The sequence below is a fragment of the Scyliorhinus canicula genome, chromosome 8 (genome assembly GCF_902713615.1).
Source record: "Scyliorhinus canicula chromosome 8, sScyCan1.1, whole genome shotgun sequence".
Lineage (NCBI taxonomy): Eukaryota > Metazoa > Chordata > Chondrichthyes > Carcharhiniformes > Scyliorhinidae > Scyliorhinus > Scyliorhinus canicula.
This window is the reverse complement of record NC_052153.1, coordinates 38,369,375-38,393,453: the sequence shown is the minus strand read 5'-3', so window position 1 is coordinate 38,393,453 and position 24,079 is coordinate 38,369,375. Positions and strand designations below refer to the sequence as shown.

General features: G+C 48.3%; 1 protein-coding gene across 1 annotated transcript in view; it reads left to right on the top strand.

The window, feature by feature from the left end:
- The window catches only part of LOC119970181 (trans-2,3-enoyl-CoA reductase-like), a 225,374-nt gene that overhangs the window by 154,135 nt on the left and 47,160 nt on the right, over nt 1-24,079 (top strand). The gene's annotated exons all lie outside the window — the stretch shown is intronic.

Below are 24,079 nucleotides of genomic sequence, written 5' to 3'. Positions count from 1 at the left end.
TTTATCAGAACGTAAATAAATTGTGGATATAACAGGTTTGAAGAAAGCACAGAGGAAAGAAAAGCATGTGTTGCATCTGGTGGTCAGAGGAGAAGAAAGAACAAAAAGGAATGTCTATGATAGGATAGAGGTAGAAGTGATTAAATGGCAAAATAAGTGTTGGTGCAAGGTGGAATTATGGTGGGCATGGTCCACAGGGAGTTGGATGAGCGCAATACTGTCATGCTCAAGTTCCAGCATCACTAAGATTAGACAATGCACACCACAAGCTCTTCCAAGTTTAGACAGTGCACAATGGTAATGCACATATTTTGTAATTCATTGGAAGAAAGTTGTAGTGCAGAGGGCTGGCAGATTGTTATCATTGTGCCTATATTTAAGAAGGGAGATAAGGGGCAGGATTCTCTGCCCGCCGTCGTGTCAGAGAATCCCCGGGGGGGGGGGGGGGGGGGGGGGGGGGGGGCGTGAATCCCGCCCCGCCGCTCCGACACCAACCGCCGTATTCTCTGGCCAGCGGAAAATCCTGCTGACGGAAGGGTGTAACGGGGAGGGGGAGTGCTGGGGAGGGGGGTTACCGGGGAGTGGGGTGGGGGGGTGCTCGGGAGAGGGGTGCCGGGGAGGAGAGTGCTGGGGAGGGGAGTTCCGGGGAGGGGGCGGTGGGGAGTTTTCCTGGCCGCAGAGGGGGCTATGGGCAATGATGACATGTCGTCTATCCCCACCCCCACCCCCTGCAGAACGTTATGTTTGGGCATCACCCAGTGATGTTGGCCGCCATGGCGAGAGCCGCACTTCGACATGTTGCCCTGCAGGAGCAGGAGCGTGCCAGGGAGGCAGCGGAGGCTGCCGCAGAGGAGCGTGCTGCAGGGAGCCAGGTGGCAGCCACCCAGGCTGGAGGGCCGCCCGCCCGACAGGACAAGGGGGAGGAGTAGGTGGTAGTGCCATGGCGAAGGAGGTACCCAATGAGACCCATGTGTACCGACGCCGCACCAGGACCTCACGGACCAGGCATGCAGTTGGAGACTCCGGATAAGCCGGGAAACCGTAGCCCATATCTGCCACCTGATGGCACACCTGGCACCACATGAGACTGGGGGTGGACACCCTTTCCTCTTGGCCATCAAGGTTATGGAAGCCCTGAACCTCTACGCTACGGGGTCGTTCCAGTCACCTAGTGGGGACCTGTCCGGCATCTCGCAGGCATCGGTGCACAGGTACATCCTTGCAGTGACTTACGCCCTGTACGACATCACAGAGCGCTGCATCCAATTCCCTGTGGACCACGCCCACCAGGATGCCCGGGAAGCGGGCTTCGCTGTCGTGGCCAGGATGCCCATGGTCCAGAGGGCGATCGATGGGATGCACGTCGTTATGCGGCCACCAGCGGATAACAGGGCTGTGTTCACGAAGCGCCAGATGCTACTCCATGGGGACCTACTCCATGAACGTGCAAGGTGGTCTGTGACCACCGCATGAAGGTCCTGCACGTCTGTGTCCGGTACCCAGGCAGTGTGCATGACTCATTCATGTTGGCACAATCGTTCATCCCTGCCATGTTCGAGGGACCCCCCCGGCTGAAGGGCTGGTTGCTGGGCGACAAGGGTTACCTGTTGCGGTCGTGGCTGATGACACCTATACGGAGGCCACAGACTGATGCGGAGAACCGCTACAATGATGCCCATGCAGCGACCAGGGGTGTGATCGAGAGATGCTTTGTGCTGCTGAAGATGCGCTTCAGGTGCTTGGACGCTCTGGAGGGCCCCTCCAGTACCCGCCGGAGAGGGTCGGCTGCATCGTTGTGGTCAACATAGCCCAGCAGAGGGGCGATATGCTGGAGACAGAAGAGGAGGAGGGGGAGGAGCAACACAACAAAGGGCAGGCCTCCCCAGATGAGGAGGATGGGGGCAATGTACAGGACAGATGGGCTGGACATGGACGGAAGACTGCGCACCGTTACCGGCTGGGCCTGTGGGCACGGGACGGGTTGATAGCCGCACGGTTCACAGACCAGGGGGGTGTGGGAATCACCGTGTATGGGCACGGACAGCACAGTACGGCACCAGACTACCACCCTCACCCAAGCCACCAGCGACCACCCTCACCCCGCCCACTACCCACCACCCTCACCCCGCCCACCACCAACCACCCTCACCCTGCCCACCGCCGCATCACCCACATGGACATCACCCCTCCATTGCACATCCACCTGCGGCACAACGGGCCGGGCTCACACGGTCGCTAGTGGAAGTGGGTCTATTGCAGGCCATGGAGGATGATGACGACCCGCTCTGTGATGAGCTCCGGGCTCTACATCGTTGGACAATGTCTGACTCATGGCCACAGTAACACCCTCCACCTGGACCGTCCCTGCATGCGGCTGTGACACTGCAGCGCACGGTCCCATCCCCTGCCCGGGAGGGTGGCGAGGGTGACCCGAGGCAGGGACCTGAGCTCGACTTCCTATCACCCCTCACACACACACTGGCGCTCATCTCACACCCCACCCCCGCACGCATTGGACAGAGCATAGAGGCAGCTTCTGCAGGTGTGAAAGTCATGCAATACTTTTGCCGGTATGAGATAAAGAGAAAAAGTGTTAGGCGGACATATACTTGCAGACCAGCAGTTGTGTGTATGTTGGCATAGGTTCACACCCCATCCTGCCAATGTAGCCTGCGTGGGTGGGTGCGGCCATGTCGGTTTCAGCTAGGGCTGTGCCGCCCATCCGGGGGGGGGGGGGGGATTGAGGCGGGGCGGTGAGGGTACTCACCCTGGCTACCTTGACTCAGTCATTGACCTTCTTGTGGCACTGGATGCCTATCCTGGCTGTTACGGCCATGGCGCTGACGGCCTCTGCCACCTCCCTCCACAGGCGTCGGCTGAAGTGTGGTGCAACCCTGCGGCCATATCCAGGGTACAGCGCCTCCCTCCTCTGCTCCACTGCGTCCAGGAGCACCTCGAAGTCCCGCTCCTGGAACCTCAGCGCTGCGGGCCGGGCGGCCATTTTGCCGGGTCTCCGGCGGTGGCGTCTTTTGTGCTACGACGACGTGTGGCGTCAATGTCAGCGCATGCGGCTGTGATGGGTGACGTCATTGCGATTGGCGCCACGCTGCTGCTCGCCCCTTCCGGGTTTCCTGACATTCCGTGTGGCCCAACACCGGAGTGGTTCGCGCCGCTCTTGGCGCCGGCGTCGGGCCATCCCGCCGATTACGGGAGAATCCCGCCCAAGATGTCCAAGTGACAATAGATCAGATAGTTTAATATCGGTGGTCAGAAAACAATGAAATTTATACTAGAGGAGCAAATAGATAAACATATGGAAACCAACAATATGACAATGGATTGTGTCCATGGATTTCAAAAGGGAAAGTTTCACTTGACCAACCTTATTGAATTCTTTGAAAAGATAACAGAGAGGAGACAAGAGTAAGACAACTGATGTCAGTTACTTGGATATCTAAAAGGCCTTTGATAAGGTGCCGCATAATAGGCTAATGAATAAAGTCAGAGCATACTGGCACAAGTAGAAGAATAGATAGCTAGCAGGTTGTAGAGAGAAGGGTAAAGCATGATTATTCAGAGTAGTGGAAGATGGAAGGTATGTTCCCAGAGGGATTAGTGCAGGGATCACTGTTGTACATAATTCATCTGAAAGTTTCAGACTTTTAAACAGATGGCCCAGTTCTTCAAATCAGTCACATTGCAGGGAATATTGTCAATGACTGCAAAGATGACTGAGATCCTGAGTGGGATTCTCCGACCCCCCCCCCGCCGGGTCGGAGAATCGCCCGGGGCCAGCGTCAATTCCGCCCCCGCCGTGTCCCGAATTCTCCGCCCCCCCCCCCGAGATTCGGCGGGGGCGGGAATCGCACCGCGCCGGTCGGCGGGCCTCCCGCGGCAATTCTCCGGCCCACGATGGGCCAAAGTCCCTTTTGGCCCCGGCTGGCATGGCGCCAAAGGCCATTCACGCCAGCCGGCGGAGTGGGAAACACTCCGGCGCGGGGCTAGCCCCTCAATGTGAGGACTTGTCCCCTAAAAGGTGCGGAGGTCACACCACTCCCAACACGCCGGGACCCCCCGCCCTGACGGGTGGGGGAGAACCCCAGCCCCTATCCTATTGGCTCTTTGCCTCCCTGTCCCGCTGAAAGATTTTGAAGTATTATTGAGTGGCTTAGGGAGTTCAAAGTCGGTGGATGAGTGGGTGAATGAGTGAGTGAGTGGCCAGTATTACGTTCTTCTGCTCTTTAATGTAAACATACGAATCAAGCACAAGAATTGGTGGAATAATAATGTAAGTTCTTTATTATATATCATGTTAGATTTACCAAAAGGCTAAGTATCATATATATGGTCAGCAAAATAATGGGCTGTTTAGTCAAGCGAACAAGCTGCATCAGTGCTCAGTTTAGGTCCCACCATGGCTACTGGGCTCCAGACCTTATGACAGCTTTGGAGCTGAATTACAGAGGTGAGTTGAAGTTGACTGCTATTGGTAGTATTTGACTGAATGTGAAATCAAGGAACCTGAGTGAAATTGAAGTTAATAAGCATGGGGGGAAGAATCTTGTGAAGCTTCCAAGAGTGGAAAATGAGGTGCGTGGGGAAACATAATTGTGCGGGAGTTGAAGTGTCACCTTCCCAAAGGCAGAATATGAACAATGGATTGTATGTTTACAGAGGTTTAAAGGTGGATCATGGTTTCGGACAGCAAGTGGCAGGAACCTCTTTTTAATGCATTGGTATCAAAGGGGAGAGCAGCCTATGGTCCTCTGAGACTGTAGCAATATTTACGTTACATTATATTTACATGTCATGCATATCACTAATGCACATGATTCCAAGTTTAAATTGTACATTTGTGAATAATTTGGTAGCAATTGAGAATCATGTACCTTCAGATTCACAATTGGTTAAAGATGGTCACTGCTGGCAAGGTGTTTTCCCTGGTGGATTTACGATAAATAGGAGCTGCATTTCTTGCATGGGGAGCCTTGTTTCACCAAGAGCAGCTTGGTAGCAGAGTGGTTAGCACTGTTGCCTCACAGAGTTCGATCACGGCCTGGATGGCTGTCTGTGTGGAGTTTGCATGTTCATAGAATAGAATTTACAGTGCAGAAGGAGGCCATTCAGCCCATCTGAGTCTGCACCAGCTCTTGGAATGAGCACCCCACCCAAGGTCAACACCTCCACCTTATCCCCATAACCCAGTAACCCACCCAACACTAAGGGCAATTTTGGACACTAAGGGCAATTACTCATGGCTAATCCACCTAACCTGCACATCTTTGGACTGTGGGAGGAAACCGGAGCACCCGGAGGAAACCCACACACACACGGGGAGGATGTGTAGACTCCGCACAGACAGTGACCCAAGCCGGAATCGAACCTGGGACCCTGGAGCTGTGAAGCAATTGTGCTATCCACAATGCTACCGTGCTGCCCATGTTGTCCGAGTATCTGCATGGGTGCTCTGGTTTCCTCCCATGGTCTACAGATGTGCAGGTGAGATGGATTGGCCATGCTAAAAATTACCACATTGTGTGAGTTTGGTGAGGCTACGAGGATAGGCCAGGAGGGAGTGGGCCGAGGAGGATCAGTGCAGATTGAATGGGCTAAATGGCCTCCTTATGCACTATAGGAATTCTATGGATCCTATGGGTGGGGAGGTTGATCTCTTGCATTAAACCCAAGTACTGTCTGCTCAAAGCGGTCCAGGGCATGGATGACTGAGTAAGGAGGTCAGGTTGTGGTGGATCATGGGGGGCAAAAGGAGTGAGCAGAAGGCAACTCAAGCATGATTGAGGGGTTATCAAGGGTGGTCAAGGACAGATCAATGGTAAGTCTGGGAGAGGTGTGGGTAAATAAGCACAGGTCTAGGGTGATAGTTGAAGGGTAAAAGTTGATAGTTAACAGGCTAAGGATGATGGGGGAGGCAGCAGGGGCTGGTCTATATTGACAGGCAGTCCAACAATACTGATGGTGGCTGGCTCAAGGGTCAGAGATGGAAGGGTTAGGGTGACAAAGCGAGGGTTGAGGATGTTGAAGGGAAGGCCAAGGGCAATGGAGGGAATGTCAAAGTGTCGAAGGTGACCGAGGGAGTGGGCATCATGATGGCTCACAGCTCTAGGAATCCAAGTGTGGCACATGGGGTGCGGGTGGAAACAGTTCAATTTCACAATACTCTCGGATAGGATTGCAGAGGGTAGATGCCTGTCCAGGTGCCGTTTAAGTATGGTACCCAGACCATCAATCACTTGAGATAATGGAGGGGCTGGCATCTCCCTGCCCACCTCCGCTGCACAAATTGGTTGTGCTCCATGGGTTGTAAGGTGATTTTGCGTGACCAACTGTCCCACCACCAAAACAAGTTCCATTCACATCCACTCCCCCATTCAGGACCCTCACTCCTGCAACAAGATTGCAAAAGGCAATATTTATGGTCAGGTTCTCTGTGCACTTGCCATCATATCTTACTCTATCACATGTAGTCAAAATTTACCCCTCTGTATTTTCAGGGAAAATTTTTATGTATTTTCTACGTGAAGAAACATAAAGAATTTCCCCCATTGTAACTCATCAATGTGACTCCATTTTGCAATTGATTGCGTCAGCCGTGCATTGAAAAGGGGGTTTTGTTGAAGTAGCTGGGCTCCAAAAAATTGTCTATAGGTATAATGGATGTCAGAAGCTCAACTGGCGCAGTCACAATAAATGCCCTGGCTGCTGGAGAAGGTCAGAAGTTTGGAATTCTGCAGTGAACAACTGACTTACTGACATCCCAAACCATTCCAACCAAGAACAAAACACAAGTTAGGAGTGTGTTAGGAAAACAAAAGTTTTAAGGGAATTATAGAATTTACAGTGCAGAAGGAGGCCATTCGGCCCATCAAGTCTGCACTGGCTCTTTGAAAGAGCACCCTACCCAAGCCCACATCTCCACCCTATCCCCATAACCCAGTAACCCCACCCAACACTAAGGGCAATTTTGAACACTGAGGGCAATTTAGCATGGCTAATCCACCTAACCTGCACATCTTTGGACTGTGGGAGGAAACCTGAGCACCACGCAGACACGGGGAGAATGTGAAGACTCCGCACAGACAGTGAACCAAGCCGGGAATCGAACCTGGGACCTTGGAGCTGTGAATCAATTGTGCTAACCACCATGCTACCGTGCTGCCCTAGCACGGTACAATACAAATTATATTTGTATTGATAAATATTAGGAATAAGGTATAGTTTTAAGTGGGCTTAATTGAATGTTTCTGTGCCTGGAAGGGTAAAACCTATTGTTAGATTCATGCTTGATAAAGAGGCGGGATTCTCCCGAATTGGCGAGATGGCCCGATGCCGGCGTAGAAAAACGTGCGAACCACTCCGGCGTAGGGCCGACCGGAAGTAGTGGACTTCTCCGCACTTCCTGGGGCGAGGCCGGCGCTGGAGGGGCTAGTGCTATGCCAGCCGGCGCCGAAGGGACTGCGCGATTTGGCGCATGCGCAGAACCGCCAGCATGGTTCTGGGCATGCGCAGACCGGCCGGCGTATTCTGCCGCATGCACAGGGGGATGTCTCCTCTGTAGATGCTGCCCATCTAAACTAAAATCTTCTCCACTTCCAGGGTCCGTATCCCTTGTTTCCCATCCTATTCATGTATTCATCAAGATGCCCCTTAAACATCACAATCTTCCCTGCTTCCACCACCTCCCACGGCAGCGAGTTCCAGGCACCCACCACACTCTGTGTAAAAAAACTTGCCTCGTACATCTCCTTTAAAACTTGCCCCTCACACCTTAAACCTATGCCCCCGAGTAAATGACCCCTCTACCCTGGGAAAAAGCCTCTGACTATCCACTCTGTCTATGCCCCTCATAATTTATTAGACCTCTATCAGGTTGCCCCTCAACCTCTGTCGTTCCAGTGAGAATAAACCAAGTTTATTCAACCTCTCCTCATAGCTAATGCCCTCCATATCAGGCAACATCCTGGTAAATCTCTTCTGCACCCTCGCTAAAGCCTCCACATCCTTCTGGTAGTGTGGCAACCAGAATTGAACAATATACTGCAAGTGTGGCCCAACTAAGGTGCACAGCTGCAACATGACTTCCCAATTTTTATACTCAATGCCCTGGCCAATGAAGGCAAGCATGCCGTATGCCTTCTTGACTACCGACATTGGTACGTACTTTTGTAACCCATGTTAATCTTAAAACCTGTGTGTAATTGATAAGCTTGATAAGCTAAGTGGGAAGTAAAGGCGTATTGTATCATGACTCAATTTTTTGTATTAAATCATTTTTTTCTTGTTAAAACCAATTAGTGGTCCTGTGACTGTGTTTCGCCATGTTTTATTTCAAAAAACAGTAAAAGTAAACTGAAGTGGCAGATAAATTGGAATTGGGATTATCGAAGCATGTCAATATCCAGGACTTGTCAGATCTGCCAAATATTTCAAAAAGTGAGGTAATTAAATGAGCTAAAATTTAATTCCAAATTAAATAATTAGAAATGCAGGAAAAGAAAAGAAAAAAGAAGAAATAGAAATGAAAGAAACTTGAACTGTAAATGCAGAAAAAGTGAAAAGAAAGGGAAAGAGAGAAAAGAGACAAAGATATAGGGCGGGATTCTGCGGGAATCAGTGGGGCGGGCAACTCAGGCTCCGAGGAGTGGTGTGAACCACTCCGGCGTCGGGCCGCCCCAATCCGCACCTTCAGGGACTAGGCCGGCGCTGGGGTGGTTTGCACCACGCCAACTGGTGCTGATGGGCCTTCGCCAGCCGGCATGAGATGGCACATTCACGGGAGCCCCAGCATGTGCTGGCGTCATCCCAGCGCATGCGCAGGGCGGTTAATCTCCGCGTCGGCCATGGAGGAGGACCACAGCAGCCAACACGGAAGAATGGAGTGCACCCACAGCACAGGCCCGCCCGCGGATCGGTGGGCCCCGATCACGGGCCAGGCCACCGTGGGGGCACCTCCCGGGGCCAGATCACACCGCACCCCCCCCGAGGACCCTGGAGACCGCCCGCGCAGCCAGGTCCCACTGGTAAGTACCTACTCTAATTTACGCCGGCAGGACCAGCCGAAAACAGGCGGCCACTCGGCTCATCGTGGGCTGGAGAGGGGGAGCTAGTGGCCGCCGACCGGTGCGGCGCGATTCCCGGCCCCCGCCAAATCCCTGGCGTCGGAGAATTCGGCAGCCAGCGGGGGCGGGATTCATGCCGCCCCCCCGGCAATTCTCCGACCTGGTGGGGGGGGGTGAGAGAATTCCGTCCATAGATTTTCAAAGGGAATTGGAAATGGAGAAGTTCACAATGGCTGAAAGGGAAAAGGAGAAACAGCCGGGAATGGTCAGGAAATGACACCTCAGATCAAAAAGGAAGGTGCAAAAGGTGAAAATGACATTTGGAGGCCTAACTGTTTCCATTGTAACAAAGTGGGACATGTGCAGGCAAATGGTTGGAAATTAAATGGAAAATCAGTTGCAGTAGTCGAAAAAGAAGCTTCTGGGAAGGAAATGGCTATCAAAACTGTAGCAGTGGTGCAGACAAAATGATCTGTTTCAGAATCAATGAGAAAGGGGGAAAGGTCTCAAGGTAATTCAGCTAATTATTTGAGTACTGGTGAAGGACGTCATGCTATTGGAGGTTTGGGATGTTTTGGTTGAAATTGAGAAGTTTTCCCTTGCTCATCTAAAAAAATAAGTAAACCAATTACAATTTTAAGAAATATGGGAGCAGATCAATTATTGACATTATTTATTTATTATTATTTTTATTTTTCCAATTAAGGGGCAATTTAGCCTGGCCAATCCACCTACCTTGCACATCTTTTGGGTTGTGGGGGTGAGACTCATTCAGTCACTGGGAGAATGTGCAACTGCCAGATGGACAGTGACCTGGGGCTAGGGTTGAACCCGAGTCCTCAGCTCCGTGAGGCAACAGCGCTAACCACTGTGCCACCGTGCCGCCCTTAGATCAATCATTGATAGTAGCTAATAATACAATTTGTACTCCAGAAAGTTTTATGAAGGAAAAAGTATTAACAAGGGATTGTAATGGAAGAGATGAACCTGCTTTTCTGTGTAAAGTTAATTTAAGAAGTAACGTTGTAAATTGAAATATTACAGTGGGATTTAGAACATGGAACATAGAAACTGCACAGCACAGTACAGGCCTTTCGGCCCACGATGTTGTCTGAAACTAAGATCAAATCAACCTACTGCCAATCATTCTAGTGCATTCCATATGCCTATCCAATAACCGCTTGAAAGTTCCTAAAGTGTCCGACTCCACTACCATAGCTGGGAGTGTGTTCCACGCCCCAACCACTCTCTGAGTAAAGAACCTACCTCTGACATCCCTCCTATATCTTCCACCATGAACCTTATAGTTATGCCCCCTTGTAACAGCTATATCCACCCGAGGAAAAAGTCGCTGAACGTCCACTCTATCTATCCCTCTCATCATCTTATAAACCTCAATTAAGTCACCTCTCATCCTCCTTCGCTCCAATGAGAAAAGCCCAGCTCCCTCAAACTTTCCTCATAAGACCCACCACCAATCCAGGCAACATCCTGGTAAATCTCCTTTGCACCCTTTCCAATGCTTCCACATCCTTCCTATAATGAGGTGACCAGAACTGCACACAAAACTCCAAATGTGGTCTAACGAAGGTCTTGTACAGTTGCAGCATAACCTCACAGCTCTTAAACTCAATCCCCCTGTTAATAAATTCAAACACACTATAGGCTTTCTTCACGGCTCTATCCACTTGGGTGGCAACTTTCAGAGATCTATGGACCTGAACTCTGAGATCTCTCTGCTCCTCCACATTCTTCAGAAAGCTGCCAGTAATCCGCATTCAAATTTGTCCCACCAAAATGAATCACCTCACACTTATCAGGGTTAAACTCCATCTGCCACTTTTCAGCCCAGCTCTGCATCCTATCAATGTCTCTTTGCAGTCTACAACAGCCCTTCACATTATCCACTACTCCACCAATCTTGGTGTCATCAGCAAATTTACTGACCCAACCTTCAACTTCATCATCCAAGTCATTGATAAAAATCACAAATATCAGAGGACCCAGCACTGACCCCTGTGGTACATCGCTGGTGACTGGGCTCCAGGATGAAAATTTACCATCTACCACAACCCTCTGTCTTCTATGTGATAGCGAGTTACTGATCCAATCAGCCAAATTTCCATCTATGCCATGCCTCCTTACTTTCTGCATGAGCCGACCATGGGGCACCTTATCAAACGCCTCACTAAAATCCATGTAAACGACATCAACTGCTCTACCTTCATCTATGTACTTAGTTACCTCCTCAAAGAATACAATCAAACTTGTGAGGCAAGACTTACCCCTCACATATCCATGCTGACTATCCTGGATTAAGCTGTATCTTTCCAAATGATCATAAATCCTATCCCTCAGGACCCATTCCAATAATTTACCTATGACCAAACCGAGACTAACCGGCCTATAATTCCCAGGGTTATACCTATTCCCTTTCTTGAACAAGGGGACAACATTCACCTCTCTCCAGTCTTCTGGTACTATTCCTGTAGACAGTGAGGACATAAAGATTTAAAGCCAAAGGCTCTGCAATCTCAACCCTCACCTCCCAAAGAATCCCAAAGGATAAATCCTATCAGGCCCAGGGGACTTATCTATCCTCAGGCTTCTCAAAATTTCTAACACATCTTCCTTCCAAATATCTACCTCCTCCAGCCTACCAGCCTGTATCGCACTTTCCTCCTCAATAACATGGCCCCTCTCCTTTGTGAACACTGAAGTAAAGTATTTATTTAGGGTCTCTTCTATATCTTCAGACACCATGCACACGTTCTCACTACTGTCCTTGACCGGCCCTAACTTCACCTTGGTCATTCTTTTATTCCTCACATAAGTGTAAAAAGCCTTGGGGTTTTCCTTGATCCTACCCACCAAGGACTTCTCATGCCCCCTCCTAGCTCTCCTAAGCCCTTTCTTGAGCTCCTTCTAAGCTATCTTGTTTTCCTCAAGTGCCCTAACTGAACTTTGTTTTCTCATCCTTACATAAGCCCCCTTCTTCTTCTTGACAAGACAGTCAACATCTTTTGTAAACCATGGTTCCCTCACTTGACCATTTCCTCCCTGCCTAACAGGGACATACATATCAAGGACACGCAGTATTTGCTCCTTGAACAAGCTCCACATCTCAATTATGCCTATTCCTGACAGTTCCTGGTTCCATCTTATGCTCCCCAATTCTTGCCTCATCACATCATAATTACCCTTCCCCAGTTATAAACCTTGCCCTGCCGTATGTTCCTATTCCTCTCCATTGCTATAGTGAAAGTCACCGAATTGTGTTCACTATCTTCAAAGTGCTCTCCCACAGCAAAATCTAACTCTTGGCCCGGTTCATTACCCAGTACCAAATCCAATGTGGCCCCGCCTCTTGTCAGTCTATCCACATATTGTGTGAGGAAACCCTCCTGCACACACTGGATAAAAACAACCCCATCCAAACTATTCAAATTATACTGGTTCCAATCAATATTTGGAAAGTTAAAGTCACCCATGACAACTGTCCTGTGACTACCGCACCTATTCAAAATCTGCATTGCAATCTTTTCCTCTACATCTCTGTTACTGTTTGGGGGCCTATAGAAAACTAACAAAGTGACCGTTTTCCTATTTCTAACTTCAGCCCACACTACCTCAGTAGACAGATCCTCCTCAAACTGCCTTTCTGCAGCCATTATACTATCCTTGATTAACAATGCTACTCCTCAACCTCTTTTACCACATTCCCTAATCTTACTGAAACATCTAAACCCCAGAACCTCCAACAACCATTCCTGCCTATGTTCTATCCACGTCTTCGTAATGGCCACAACGTCGTAGTCCCAGGTACCAATCCATGCTTCAAGCTCACCAACCGTATTCCTAACATTGAAGTAGACACACTTCAAACCACCTTCATGCCTGTATGTCCACTCTTGTGACCTTCGTCCCTTCCTCAGTACTACACTACCCTCAACTTCCTGAACTCCAGCAATGCTATCTCCTGGACTACAAATCAGTTTCCCACCCACCTGCCAAATTAGTTTCAACCCCTCCGAAGAGCTGTAGCAAATTTCCCTCCCACGATATTGGTGCCCCTCTGGTTCATGTGTAACCCGCCCTGTTTGTACAGGTCCCACCTTCCCTAGAATATGCTCCAATTATCCAAGTAACTGAAACCCTCCCTCCTACACCAAACCTGTAGCCACTTGTTTAACTGCACTCTCTCCCTGTTCATCACCTCCCTAGCACTTGGCACTGGCAGCAAACCAGAGATGAAAGCACAGTCCATCCTGGCTCTCAGCTTCCAACCTAGCTCCCTGAATTCCCGTTTTACATCCCCGTCCCTTTTCCTACCTATGTCGTTGGTACCGATGTGTACTACGACCTGTGGCTGCTCCCCCTCCCCTTAAGGATCCTGAAAACATGATCAGAGATGTCATGGACCTTGGCACCCGGGAGGCAACTCACCAACCATGAGCCTCGATTGTTGCCACAGAACCACCTATCTTTACCTCTAACTATAGAGTCTCCAATAACTAATGCTCTCCTGCTCTCCCCCCTTCCCTTTTGAACCACAGAGACATACTCATGCCACAGACCTGGTCACCGTGGCTTACCTATGGTAGGTCCCCCCCCCCCCCCCCCCCCCCCCCCCCCAGCAGTATCCAAAACAGTATACCTGTTATTGAGGGGAACATCCGCAGGGGATCCCTGCACAGACTGCTTCTTCCCCTCCTTTTAAACGTCACCCAGCTACCTTCATTCGTAGGAGTAACTATATCCCTGTAGCTTCTATCCATAACCGACTCTGCCTCCCGAATGATCCTCAGTTCAATCAGCTCCAGCTCCAGTTCTCTAACACAGACTTAGAGGAGCTAGCGATGGGTGCACTTCCCACAGGTGAACTCAGCAGGGCCACTGATAGTGTCCTTCACCCCGAACATCCTGCAGGAGGAATACTTATTTCTAAAATACCTACCAGAGGAATAGATTTCATCCTAGGTAATGATTTGGCTTATGGAGATATTAATGTGCGAACAACTGCAAAATATCTTGAACAAGAAAAGGTAGGTCCGATAAATCGGAATAATTGGTTGAATACAGAATTAAAAAGCAAAACCGACAAACCGTTAAAATTTCTTCATGAGAAGAACAATGAGATTTTTGAACATCAAAGCGATGTGGAAATGAAGGATGGTTTGGAGTGTTGCAATTAGAAAGTTGTTCCTGTAAATAAAAACTCAATGCTGAATAATGATTTTGTTCAGCAAAGAACTGGTCCAAGTAACAGTACTGATGTATCAAAGTCAGTCATGGACAATAAGAAAACAACTAAGTATTGGTAAAATTGGAAAGTGTGAATTGTCAACCAGATGTACTGAACTTGCAGAATGATCTGTTAGTCAATGACCAGGCACACTGATTAAAAAATGCTTGTCAATAATGCCACACAATTTGTAGTGGTTGGAGGACAGGCAAGTGAACAGGTTTCCAAAGACCATTCAAATCTGCAGAGAACTGGACTGGACTGTGATAGTTCAGAAATTGTGCAAAAATGCTGAAGGATTGAACAACCTATGAAACTTCAAAGAGAGGAAGTGATTGACATGGCTCAAACTGAATTGGAAAGAACTCGCTTGAAATGGGACTAGGAGAAATAACAAGATCACAAGAAGTTCAAAGAACAAACAAAGTACAATGCTATTTTGAGTGAACGGAAGAAGCGTCTTAACAGCATTCTCGAAACAGCTAAAAGAGATTTTGAAAAATGTTGTTAATGCGCAAAATTGACATTGCGACTGTGTTAAATCGAAATGTGAATTTACCACATGTGAATTTGGAAAGTGGACTGGAACTATGCTGACAAGTGACGAAAAAGAAAATTGCACTGTAGACTTTAGTGAAACATTCTTTTTGAGTTGAAAACTGAAGTCAGAAGTAAAAGAAACACAAGCCTTGAGTTATGTTAATGTTACCATGTATAGATTCTCATGATGCTGTTGAGGTTATTGGGCGTGATCAAACGCGAGAAGCATTAAGTGCGGTAGTGAGCGAGAATTGCCGGGTGCTTCCCGACGGCCAACCCAGCGAGACCACAACCAGTATCCAGCATCAATGAGGACCGGTAACGATGCCCAATGTGCTGTCCCACCAACTGATTCACCTGGATTGCGTCCAGCAGCTCCTCGCTAGCGAGGGAGCCGGTTGTGTTGGGCTGATCCGCCCTGTACATGCATCCCTGGCCACAGAAGGGCCTCTTGACCCAGGACCAGGACCCAGACCTCAGCCAGGAACATGACTGGGACCAGGCACAGAGTCTCACCCCGATCCACACACCCACCCTCTGATCGCGGGGATATCCCCAGTGCCGATGCCCAGCTCTTGTTGGTTGTTGACTGCTGCCACTGTAGTGTTGATGCCTCCAGTATTCAGGCAAAGTGTCCAGGCCTCACAGTCTGATCGGGTTGCCAGGCAGTAACACCCACCTGCGACGTCAACCCATGTCACGTCACCCCATGGGAATTCTCTTGGAATCTGTGAAGTGCTCATGTACCTCGCAGTGCCTATTCCTTATTAGGGATAACCTTCAGCTGTACAGCCAGAGGCCACCATGGTCAGAAGGAGCTAAAGTGACCTGCATCATATTACCACGGACAGGGCTCTGTAGGACGGACAGGTAACAGCTGAAGTTCCTCCTGGTATGGATATACACTATCTAGGGGGGGTGGCACGTTGGACCCATGGTGCTGAGCACCTCACTCCCCCCCGTGCCCCAGCAAGATGCTACCCTCCACTGGTGGTGGTCTTTACCCCCGACTGGAACCCATCCTGGGGGCTCTCCCACATGCCCCGAGCAGTTGGCAGCAGCGCCAGTGTCCCGGGCTGATTACCCTGTTTCAAAGATGGCTTCTCACCTCCTCCGATCCCCAGAGCAGCCATTGCGCTAGCTTCACATTTTTAATCTGTACGCTAAAGGACGCCTCCGTGACTGCTCATTGGGGAGTCAGTTAGATCACGGGTAGTCATTAGGTAGGGAGTCCACCTCGTTAACGATATGGAGATTGGCTTTAATTCCTAATTATTGGTTTCTAGGCGGGATGCAGATCTCGCCAATGGAAGCGGGCCGGTTAGATCGGAAACCAATAGGCGCCTAGTGTGGATCCTGATTTTGGCCTCTCCCACAATATAACCAGTTCACTTGGATTCCCACCGGGAGCACTGCGGCCATTAGATCATGCCTATTGTCTTTGTGTTGTTTAAATCATTGTAATTATATATTATGACACGTGTAATTGTGAACTAAGAATACTATACTTATATAATATAATAAGTTATAGGGTTAGATATTTGTCATGTTAATTTATTTCAAAGGGAAGCATTAGGAAAACAAAGGTAGTTCTGAGGGATTTATATTTGTATTGGTAAACATTAGAAATAAGGTATAGTTTTAAGTAGGTTTAATTAGGTGTTTCTGTGCCTATAGATAACACCTATAGTTAGCTTCTTGCTGGACAAAGGTATTTGTATGTGTGGGGCTTGGTTACATTTGAACTGTGTTTCTATTGTTCTGAGACAGGTCAACAGTATGAAGGATAGATGAAAGGCATAAACATCTGAGTGTTGCTTAGAAACTGGGGCCTTGTAAGGCAGAGAAGCTTTTATGTTTTAGTTTTAGCTAAATTTCTGAGCAGTTGCAGATACGCTGCCCCATAGTGCAGTGGAATTGGAGTCATTCAATGGTTTCAAGAAGGAGGTATATATATTTCTTGTGGTGATATGTATCACTGTAAATACACAAGGGGTTAATGTAAATACATGTAGACTAGCTAGATACTAAAGGGAGCACCAGAGACATGACACACAGACACTCAACCAATAGGTCAGTTAGATAGGACACGACCAATGGGCATTCACGATACACACAGAGGTGACACTACCACAGGAGGGCATTACACTAAGCCATATATAAAGGACACCGCACACATGATCTTTCTCTTTCCAGTGGGGACACTCAGTGAGTACAGACACAGGGTTGATTCAATATCATACCCACCACGTGGATTGTAGCAGACTGGTTTGTCAGTCTGAGTAGCAATAGAAGGATCAACAGTAGAGGCGAACTTAAGTACTAGAATTGTAAATAGTTCAATAAATGTGTTGAAGTCATCTCCATGTCTGAACCTTCCTTTGTCAGCGTGCACATCAACAAAGCCGCTTATGCTACGCCAAGAGCATAACAAGACATTTCTGATTTTAAAACTGGTTAAAGGGATATGGGGAACAGATGGGGATGTGAATTTGAGACCAGGAAGAGATCAGCCATGATCTGATTGAATGGCAGAGATTGCCCGAAGGCTGAATTGCCTACTTCTGCTCCTAATTCCTATGTTCCTATATGTAGTGAGAGAGAAGGCAACCCTGCTGGAAGCATTTGGTTTATAAAGTCTAAACGGGAAACATCACTCTCAGCTTTGCTGGAAGAAAAGCCACATTGTGGAGTACTGGTTAACAAAATAGATGCTGAAAGTCTCAAGGCCAGCTTGTGAAGGAAGCTAGAGAAATGAAGACAAGGGTCTCAGAAGTCTGGAGTTAAATGAACAGAGACTAAAGTATGGTTCAGAACAATTCAAGGAAGACTAAACAAAGTGTTCTGAGTTAAACAGGCAGTTGCAATAACCAGATTTAAAATGGGATTTCAGCCTCAAAGGTAAAACAAATGCTTGATGCTATTTAAATACAGTTTGGGAACCAAGAGTTAAAGCAATTGTGAGCAGTTTGCAACCTGTGTTAATCTTAAAACCTGTGTGTAACTGTTATGCTAAGGAGGGAGTAAAAGAGTATTGTATCGCAACCACTTTTTTCATGTTTAATAAATGCTTTTTCTTGTTGTTAAAACCAATTAGTGGTCCTGTGATTATGTTCCTTCATGTTTTATTAAAATAAAAAGTTACGGTCTTTTGAGTCAGGGTCCCTTCTGCGATCTTCTCGTTTAGTTATAACATCAACTGGGATTGTAAGAAGTGTAATGGAATGATCTTCACTTGCCTGGTTGGGTGCAGCTGAAACAATATTTCGGAAACTTAACCTCATTCAGGACAAAGGAGCCTAATTGATCGGCCTCAACTCTATACGGCACTGTCACATTATAACAAGAATGTGCATGATATAATCATTAAACCTTCTTCAACTCAACCTCCCATGATCTCTACTCGCTGGAATGCGAAGGTCAGGTGATGCATGGAACATCATCACCTCCAAGCCCCCCTCGAAGTTAAACCATCGCCACATGGAAATGTATTGCTGTTCCTTCACCATCACTGGCTCAAATTCCTGGAACTCCTTCCCTGCCGGCATTGTGGTAGGACCTTCATCAAATGGAGGATAATGGTTTAAAAAATGGCCCACCGCCACTTTCTCAATAAGAGATCAGGAATGGACAATAAATTCTGAGCTTTTTAACAACATCCACTTTCCCAGAGTGAATTATACATATTGCCCACAAGAGATAATGTTTTCAGAACATTTTGTATTACTTCAATGCTCATATCAGTTCGGGCTTCCTTATTATTATTCGAGCAGGTTAGGACTTGCCTGACAATCTTTCGCTGTCTTTAATGGAAACACATACATTATGGATAATACAGAATGCTCAAGATTAAAGATGACCACACTTTGTTCATCTAATTTGCATAGAATATGTTTCATACACCACTGGAGACACTATAAAGCGACACAGACCTTTTTATGGACATTTGAATGTATTATGTGACACAGTAATTGTTCCCTTTTCTGTTCCCTGAAGATAGGAAATCAACAGCAAGATAGTAAGTTAGAGTTCATAGGAATTTCCTGCGATAGACAGTTATTGTCAAATGCATAGGAGGGGAATAATGTTATCAGAGGTAATAATGAATAAATAAGAGAATATTATTTTGTAATTAAGATGAGTGGCAGGTTGGCAGTGACAAATGTTGCTTATTATGCGATGTGGAGAATGTGATTTCACATGACCATGCCTTGGGCTGTATCTGAGATCACGACCGGATGAGTTAAAACAGTTTTCAATTCTGATTAGCAAGATTGAAGGGATGAATGAAATGGGAAGGTCACTCTTCCATTTCCTAAGGGTCTGGGGCAAGTTGTCATAGAATTTACAGTACAGAAGGAGGCCATTCGGCCCATCGAGTCTGCACCGGCTCTTGGAAAGAGCACCCTCCCCAAGGTCAACACCTCCACCCTATCCCCATATCCCAGTAACCCCACCCAACACCAAGGGCAATTTTGGACACTAAGGGCAATTTAGCATGGCCAATCCACCTAACATGCACATCTTTGGACTGTGGGAGGAAACCGGAGCACCTGGAGGAAACCCACGCAGACACGGGGAGAATGTGCAGACTCCGCAAAGACAGTTACCCAAGCCGGGAATTGAACCTGGGACCCTGGAGTTGTGAAGCATTTGTGCTAACCACTATGCTACCGTGCTGCCTGTTGTTTGGTCATTATTAAGTGATGGAGTGGACTATACAACCACGGCAAATAAAATACTGCAGCTGCTGGAAATTTGAAATAAGACAGAAATTGCTGGACATTCTCAGCAGATCTGGCACCATCTGTGGAGAGGGAAATCAGAGTTAATGTTTCGAGTCTTAAATGACCCAAGGGTAATTTAGACTTTAAACTTTCTCTCCCCACAGACCTGTGGAGTTTATCCAACATTTTATGTTTTTATAATATAACCATGGCAACCAAACCATTTGGAGAGGTTGAGATAAACATCTTGTCTTAATGCTTTCTAAAATCTCTTTCAATCTATCGTTAAGTTTTGGTATGCATGGAATGTAGAGATTAGAGGTTGAATTGATATAATTTTTATAATTGTTTGCTATAGTCAAGCTGGGATGGTAAAGTTCAGTACCCGAGTTCTTAGAGTGAATTATAAACTCAAAAACAAAGAATCATGTATTTCAATGATTGTATTGTCTGATTTGTCTGCATATTAACTTGTCTAACATGACCTTGTTAAAGACAAATACCTGGGCCGGGATTCTCCCCTAACCCGGCGGGGCGGGGGGTCCCGGCTTGTTGGAGTGGCGTGAACCACTCCGGCGTCAGGCTGCCCCAAATGTGCAGCGTTCTCCACACCTTTAGGGGTCAAGCCCTCACATTGAGGGGCTAGGCCAGCGCGGGAGTGGTTCCCACTCCGCCGACTGGCGTGAACGGCCTTTGACGCCATGCCAGCCGGGGCCGAAAGGACTTCACCAGCTGGCGTAAGTCCGCGCATGCGCCGGAGCATCAGTGGCTGCTGACATCATGCCGGCGCATGCGCGGGGGAGGGGGTCTCTTCCGCCTCCGCCATGGTGAAGACGATGGCGAAGGCGGACGAAAAAGAGTGCCCCCACGGCACAGGCCCGCCCGCCGATCGGTGGGCCCCGATCGTGGGCCAGGCCACTGTGGGGGCACCCCCCCGGAGTCAGATCGCCCCACACTCCCCCAGGACCCCGGAGCTCGCCTGCGCCGCCAATCCCGCCGGTCAGGTAGGTGGTTTAATCCACGCCGGCAGAAGAGGCCTGTCAGCGGCGGGACTTCAGCCCATCGCAGGCCGGAGAATTGCTGCGGGGGGCCCGCCGACTGGCGATTCCCGCCCCTGTCGAATCTAGGGGGCGGAGAATTCGGGACACGGCAGGGGCGGGATTGACGCCGGCCCCGGGCGATTCTCCGATCCCCGAGGGGTGGTTGGGGGTCCCTGATTCTTTGATTGTTACAATTGATGTCTGTATTTAAAGTAATATGAGAAAATGGAGCAGGCTACCATGTGGTTCACCCTCACAGAATATCTTCTTTTCAGGCTTTGCAAAGCCCCTTTTGTTTTCATAACATAAGTTATAATAATGAATAAATGGATCAATCATTTAAAGTCAAACTACAATGCAGCTGGCAAGCATTTTGTGTTTTCACATGAAACAGAAAGAGCTGGAAATACTCAAAAGCACTAGTACCATCTTTGCAGAGATAAACAGGGTTAACATTTTGGGCGAAACATGACTTCTTCAGAAGTGAAAGAAGGGAGAAATGTGACGGGTGTTAGGCCGTTGGTCAGTGGGGGTTCTACAGGCGCACGGTGATGATGTCAGTGGTCGGAGGAACTGGGCGTGCACTCTCCTGTGATTAGAGTTTTGGCTCAGGAGTATTTTCTACACCTAATTTGGTTTGACCAATTTCTAGATCAGGGAGAGCAAACATCTCGACCAAGTGAAATCTTCTGGCGATGCAGGATTGAAGGGCTGAGATTATTGGAGAAGGGTGTGTGGGCATTTTCAGGACCTGGATTGGTGCGAATATTAACCTGCATGTTGGGGTGGAGGGGGTGTGGGGATGGTGGTGGGAGGTTTGTGCCAGGGTATGAAAGATGGAAAATATGCTGGCATGTTGGAAATCAGGCATGACCACAATGAATTCTGGATTTAACCTGCATGCATTTAAAGGCAAGAAGAAAGCATGCATGGGAAAGGTGAGTTAGCAATTATCATATGCAAAGTAGCAATTGATTGAAGGTTTAACCTTACATTCTGGCTTTAACTGAACATATGAGTTTCATGAACAGTCTGAAGCTCCCCAGGTTCAAAAGGTGAGAACAGAGTGGGTGAAAATGGTAGGCTGGAAAACATTTAAATACTGAACTTTAATTTTGTTTCCTTGTCTAAAAGTTTGCTCACAGCGCATATTCTTAGAATTGTCTCTCATACAACTGCCAAGGTCTTATCTGCTTGGACTTTATTCACCTTGATCTGCACTTCTTAGCTATCAGCTTTAACAGGAGCATGGGAAAAGCTCATGCTGCTCTATCTGGGGCCATGGAGCAAGAGGAAGAGAACCAGTTACACCAATAGCAATAGTGGTAGCACTGGCAGAAGCAGCAGCTACCTTGTCCTCAGCCACATACCCCAACACAGAACAACAGTGATGGACAGAGAGCTCCAGCTCAAAGGAGGAAATACCATCAGCACAGGGTTCTACAGACAGAGGAGTAACAATACCTTAGGGGGTTCAGACTTCCTTGGCAGTCGTCTGAAACAGATTTTCCTAGTGGACCAGTTGGGCACGCATTGCCAATGGCCCTCAAGATCACCATAGCCCTAAATTCCTTTGCCTCCAGCATGTTCCAGGGAGTTTCTTGTGACATTTGCAGGATTTCACAAATTGCTGCAGACCAGGCATATCCTAGGTGACCGATTCCATGTTGCCAGGGCCACCACTTACGTCCACTTTGCTACTAATGAGGGCAGTCAGAATGAGAGGGCTTTCAGATTTGTTGCAATGAATTAATTTCCAAAGGTCCACAGAGACACAGACTGCACCCACATGACAATCAAGGCACCTTCATATTATTCAGAAATCTTTTCTTTCTCTTGGGCAGTCCCTCAGTGTCGAGGATGACTTGCTTCCACTCCGGGGAGATGGGTCCTGCGGTGGCTGGGTAGTCCGACCCTGGATCCAGAGGGTCTGCCACAGGTTTGGCTGGTGGTATTTGATGAGGTGGGTGGGTGGGACATTCTGGATTCTGCACTCTATTTCCGCTGTTTATGCTTGGCCTCTGCGTGCTTTGCCCTCCGACGCTTGAGGGGATTGGTGCCTTCACGGATACTTTTTCTTCAGCTTGTGCATTCTAAGGCAAATGATTTGCACGTGTTGATGGGGATGTTGCATTTACTTAGGGAGGCTTTTAGAATATTCTAGCAGTGTTTCCTCTGCCCTCCTAATGATCGCTTGCCATTGCAGAGCTCAAAGTAGAGCACTTATCATAGAATTTACAGTGTAGAAGGAGGCCATTCGGCCCATCGAATCTGCACCGGCTCTTGGAAAGAGCACCCTACCCCCTAGCCAAGGTCAACACCTCCACCCTATCCCCATAACTCAGTCCCACCCAACACTAAGGGCAATTTTGGACACTAAGGGGAATTTATCATGGCCAATGCCAGGGCAGCACGGTAGCATGGTGGTTAGCATAAATGCTTCACAGCTCCAGGGTCCCAGGTTCGGTTCCCGGCTGGGTCACTGTCTGTGCGGAGTCTGCACGTCCTCCCCGTGTGTGCGTGGGTTTCCTCCGGGTGCTCCGGTTTCCTCCCACAGTCCAAAGATGTGCGGGTTAGGTGGATTGGCGATGCTAAATTGCCCGTAGTGTCCTAAAAAGTAAGGTTAAGGGGGGGGTTGTTGGGTTACGGGTATAGGGTGGATACGTGGGTTTGAGTAGGGTGATCATTGTTCGGCACAACATCGAGGGCCGAAGGGCCTGTTCTGTGCTGTACTGTTCTATTCTATTCTATTCAATCCACCTAACTTGCACATCTTTGAACTGTGGGAGGAAACCGGAGCACCCGGAGGAAACCCACGCACACACGGGGAGGATGTGCAGACTCCGCACAGACAGTGACCCAAGCCAGAATCGAACCTGGGACCCTGGAGCTGTGAAGCGATTGTGCTATCCACAATGCTACTGTGCTGCCACTTGTTTGAGGTGTCTTGTGTTGGACATGCGGAAAATGTGGCCCAGCTATCGCAGCATGACCAGTGTCTCGATATTGGGGATATTGGCATGGGAGAGGACCCTCATGTTGCTATGCCTATCCTAGTGGTGGATTTGCAGGATTTTGCGGAGGCAATGTTGGTGATACCTTGCCAAGGATTTGAGATGTCTGCCCAGCCAGGAATATTCACCAATTCAAAGGTCTTTCATTCTAACAGTGTTCAACTGGTATAACCAGTTTTCATACTGCCAGCCCAAAATATCTTGAAATATGCATTGGCGACATCATTCTGTGCCAGTCATGTCTCCAACAAAGCTTTACACCTGTAAACCGAGACTGCTTCTTGCAGACCTCTAAGGACGTGTCAGATGAGGCTTGTGACAATCGATGAATAAAAAAGGCAGAACTAGAGGAGAGGTCACTGAACCAGCCATTGGTTATCTGAAGATGTGATTCAGATTCATGGGTCGATCTGGTGGCACCTGGCCTTCAGAATGC